Source organism: Brachyhypopomus gauderio, unplaced genomic scaffold (assembly GCF_052324685.1).
Source record: "Brachyhypopomus gauderio isolate BG-103 unplaced genomic scaffold, BGAUD_0.2 sc408, whole genome shotgun sequence".
NCBI classification, from domain to species: domain Eukaryota; kingdom Metazoa; phylum Chordata; class Actinopteri; order Gymnotiformes; family Hypopomidae; genus Brachyhypopomus; species Brachyhypopomus gauderio.
The window spans coordinates 1-4,951 of record NW_027507229.1 but is presented as its reverse complement, the minus strand read 5'-3'; the positions used below and the strand labels follow the sequence as shown (position 1 = coordinate 4,951).

Genomic DNA, 4,951 nt, shown 5'->3' with positions numbered 1-4,951 from the left:
TGCGGGGCTGTTTGGAACAGAACTCAGAGTGTGTCTGCCACCCGAAACAATCAAGCGTCGCGTACACACTTCACATACTAAACACCACCGCAACCATATTGTGAAAAACATTCACCACGAGAGAAGGTTTGGACTCAAATCCTGATTACGTTCCATTGAAGAAAACTGACACTTATTTTACAATCGTAGTTTGATAGTAAATGCTAGACAAGATATATACCATGATCTAAAATCCTTAGAAGCATAGTTCATCTAAACGATTATATAATGCTCCATTCGTCTATACATTAAGTGGCATGCAATTACAGTCATTGTTGACAAAGGACATAAATAAAGATTTTGTTGTAATTTTATAAAATAGGTCATTATAAAAATAAATATAAATTGAATAGTTCATTACATTATAGATTTGATAAAACCCAAGAGATTGACGCCTGATAATGCCTTATTCCTGCTGGTCCAAACCTCCCTTCCTGGTTCTGTCCCGACCTCTGTCCAGTGGTCTGAGACTCCCATACGGGTCTCTGGAAGAGTCGTGACCGTAGTCTTAGTCCTGTACGAGCGGCTGTCCAAGTGAGAGAGTAGTAGTTCAGCATTACTGGTCTCATTCAGTCCTATCTCTCTGCCTTTCGATTACTATCGCAAAACCAAAACGACATTTTAACCCAGGACACACGAAGGTACGTAAGAACCACACAGCCTGTCTGGTGTTGTGGAGAGGCTGGTGTTTCAACCTTCATCTAGGATGGCGCTTCAGTGTTTCAGCCCTGGTCCATGAGATTAAGGGTAGTGTATTGGCCCTGGCCTTTGAGATTAGGAAATGTGTATTAGCCCTTGTCTTGCAGATTAAGGATAGTGTATTAGCCCTGGTCTGCCGTTTCAACTCTCTGACTGCTGACACCACAATCTGTGCGCTGGGACCTGGAAGAGCTTCTCTACAGTCTGATTTTGCAGCAGGGAACGACTCTGATCCCAGATCAGTACGACTCTGAAACGCTTCATCTACAATAGACCGGGATTCGTCCGAGATCTCAGAGATGAGCGAAGCCTCTTGTAACGCAACCCTGCACACCACGCACTGGGAACACACCCCTACACACATCTCTACAGACGAACCCTCCCTCCCCCCTCTCCCTCCAAAACAACGCCACCCTCTCTACCTCATTAACTAGCCACTAATTGTCAGCCCGGTGAGACTTTCCTGCCTCAGAGTTTAAGTTCTCCCCCTTCTTTCTTTATTTCCCTTTCTCGCTTCCTCTCTGCTCATCGCCAGGCGCCTAAACATGCATAATGCATGCTTCCTTCATTAGGGTGATTGTTGCAGGAAAAAAAAAACCCCAAAAAAAACATAGCCAGGCTCACGCGGGGTTTCTGCAATTCTAAAACTGTAGATTTTTTTTTTTCTTTCTTTTTCGTTCGTCCTTTTTTTTTTCTTTCTCGCCCCCTTTATTTATCGCAGGGCCCCACACAATCAGCCATCATCGCGGACGAAGAAGGCTCCGGGAAACAGATGTTTACTGATTAAACGTGTACGCTGCGCCACCGGGCCTGTATCACAGCGCATTCAGTGCACAGAAAGGACAGGAAGACGCTCGCTGGAGAGAGAGAGAGAGAGAGAGAGAGAGAGAGAGAGAGAGAGAGAGAGAGAGAGAGAGAGAGAGAGAGAGAGAGAGAGAGAGAGAGAGAGCGCGAGCCTCTATCCCCCACTACAGCGTTTCCCCGCAATACTGTTTGATTGTCGAAATTGTTCTTCGGCAGAGGATTCGTTCACCTCGCCCCTCCACCCCCTTTGAAAATGTAAACGCAGTACTTATCCACAGCCAAGATCCTTGTTGTGGAAATCAGGTCTAAGAGTTTACACAAGCACTCTCGCCTCGCACGAGCGGGATGGGAGGGGAGGTTGCAGAGAGGAGGGGATACAGGAATTAGAAAGAGGAATGGAGTTTTCTTTTATTATTATGTAATAATAAAAGTAATAATATATAATTAATAAATTATTTTTGGGCCTGTCGTTGAAGTCCTCCAGAAACGGTTTACGTTACCAGTCCAGATGCGTGCAGGGGCAACTGTAGTGTAAGCACGCGATCAACGGTGCACGGACCCGACCAGCCGACCGACAAGACACACCAACGGCACCGTTTGTTGATCTAAAATCTGCGTGCACATAGCCAGACAGCGCCTTGAAGGACGGGCCACTCCGGAACATGGTCCGTCTGGAGACCAGACGCAGTTCAGCGTTCCAGGAACGTGGTTTTGAAGAATCACAGCTCTATCGCTCAAGTGTGAGTTTCACATAAATCTACCCGGGCTCTTACTACAACGCACTTGGCAGTCATTTATTTTTCCTCATATTTCTATTTTACAATTTACAAACTAGATAAAAAAGACCATAAATAAATGACATGTTTCATGTACCTAAAATAATTTTAAAAAAAGAAGAAAGAAAATATGGCAGTATACATAGACGCAGAAAAGCACAAGGTTAATCCATATGACTAGATTAACTGAAAAACACGTTAGTTGGAATACCCAGAATTGACATTATGAAGCTTGGTACAGTACATTCTAAAGATCTCAGACACCTCTCTATTCTTTGCATATTCCAAATAGGTCCTTATAAGTAACCAAACAGTGAGGAAAGGAAAATTAAATGAAAGAAACAGAGTTGGGTGTCGGAAGTTTTCTAAATGTGAATGTCACATTAACAACCCCTCTAGACAAACTGAAATCCTCTGATCGGATGGCATTTCATGAATCACGAAACATGACGTGTCAAGAGTTTTCTTTCTCCCTTTTAATAAACATTCCTTCGATAAAGTTTATTTTATGTACGAATAATGTGTCTTTTCTTTTTCACCGTCCACGTCCCGGGCTATTAGCTTTCGGAATTCAGAAATGTACGACTTCAACAGGTCCAAGAAGGCTGTGGTGTAGTTACAGTCTCCGTAAAATTCCTCATGCTGGAAGAAGAAATAAGAATCAGCGTGCTTTAACATACAGTGAAGTGTTCAGCCAGCGTCTTTTCCAGCAGACAGCCATGGGTCAGGCTCCCGGAGCAGCCACGCGTCTCCTTTAAGCGGGAACAAACGGTCGTCTTCCGAGGGGAAGCAAACGCGTGGGACGCTGCTCCACGCATCACGGCGAGCGCCAGGAAGAGAAGGCCGCACACGCCAAGACAGACCATGCGACCGCGCGCGGGAAAAAAACCCCAAAAAAGTAAAATAAAACCACAAAAACAAAATGATTATTTCATCATAAACAAAGCAGAGAACTCCCGGTCTCTCCGTCTCCTCTCCGAGGGGGGGGCGTTTCCACGTCGGCTGTTACGTGAACGTTTTTGCCGCGTCCCAGGAATTCTGGAAATTGGACTCCGTGTCGCTGCGCGGGGGGTGGGGGTAATGTAGCCGTGACGATGCGAACGCGGCGCTCCGTGCGAGGTGGCCGGGGCGGTGAAAGGTACCGCAGAGTTGCAGACGTGCTGCCGTGTGGTTGCTGAGGAAGAGGAAGAGGAAGAGACAGAGCAAGCATGAGTCACACACGCCCAACTCGCCCCTACAACACCCAGGGCACAAACACATCATGGCTGCAGTAATCCTCAGAGAACAGAAGCTGAGATCAGCTCTATTTAATGACGCTGCTTGGACCGGGACCGACATTTTCTACATTTTGTCTTTGGCGATTCCTTTTTTTTTTCTTTTTTGCTGAGCACTTTCTTTTCTTAAAAAAAAAATGTTTTTAATTATTTATGTGTAATTTTTATTATTTTCTTGCTGGTCTGAAGCCCACCTAAGGACTGAATAAATAACCGAAGGTTGCCCAGAGGAAACAGAGCAGATCTCATAAATACTGGGACAGCACTGCGAGGCCTCTTACCTTCACACGGCCCTGCTGCAATTTCCAGTAAGTAAGACGTGTGTGGATTCCACCGCCTGCCGGGGGTCTTCATAGAGTCGGGGTGGGGGGTGGGGGTGGAGAAGGGAAAGAGAGAAGGAGATGGACCGAGGGAGTGAGAACAGGAGAAGGGAGAGGGTGGATGGAGGGATATGCCTTGGAGACCAAGTTGGAGAAAGAGAGAGAGAGAGAGAGAGCGAGGGATGAAAACTCGGACCAGCATTCGCGAATCCAAGTGGCGCACACGAGTACCCAGCCAAGCGGAGCGGGGAGCAGAATTGCAGAGTGGAGACAGATATTCCATTTCAAAGGGTGGGAAATCCTGGAAGGCGTCCAGATCCCACACCGGAGACGCGTTCCATTCCCAACACACCAAAGACCAAATGCTTCTCCCAAGTGTGACGAATGCACAGAGCCAGAAACCACCAGAAGAAAAAATAAAGAGATCAAAATGTCTTCTTTTTTTTTTTTTTTACACTTCTCATACTGCGAATGAAGTCCCCATTTTATATTGCCAGGTGGACAGACACAGCTGGAAATGATGAAACAGCAAGAAATGGGGGCGGGGCCAATCCAAAAGGTCTACTTATTTACATACTGTCGCCTAGATACAAAGGAAGAGAGGAGGAGAGGAGAGCGTGCCCTCTTAGTTCCAATGTGAAGTGAAGGCCTGAAGAATCACATCCACTCACAAAACCACAGCGGGGGAGGGGATCTGTCCTCCCCAAAAGTCCAGAAAAGTGCTGAGTCATTTCATGCCGTGGCATTCCCATCTTCGTATAAACTTCTCTCCTCGGTTTTTTTTTTCTTTTTCTTTTTTCTTCTTTGAATGTTTAATTTAAAGTGCATGGATGAGGTAAATGGATATCCTTTTTTGAAAGAGAATCAAACAAAATAAACAGAAAAAACTAGAAAAAAAGTACGTTTTGAGTTTTGTCTTCTAGTCCTGGCAGTTCAGACAGGAACCATCCTGTCCTGTATCTGTTGCATGTGGGACAACATTCCCTGTGCACTACTGAGGATCTTGTCCTGGTGAGCAGGTGAGGAGACCCCTATCCTG

General features: G+C 45.8%; 1 long non-coding RNA gene across 1 annotated transcript; it reads right to left on the bottom strand.

Annotated features, from left to right (window-relative positions):
• Positions 1–2,315: 2,315 nt before the first annotated feature.
• Positions 2,316–4,945, bottom strand: LOC143505615 (uncharacterized). Its single transcript, XR_013127906.1, has 2 exons — positions 3,874–4,945; positions 2,316–3,492 (listed from the first exon to the last, which is right to left on the bottom strand). It is a non-coding gene; the product is annotated as an uncharacterized LOC143505615 (long non-coding RNA).
• Positions 4,946–4,951: the final 6 nt, after the last annotated feature.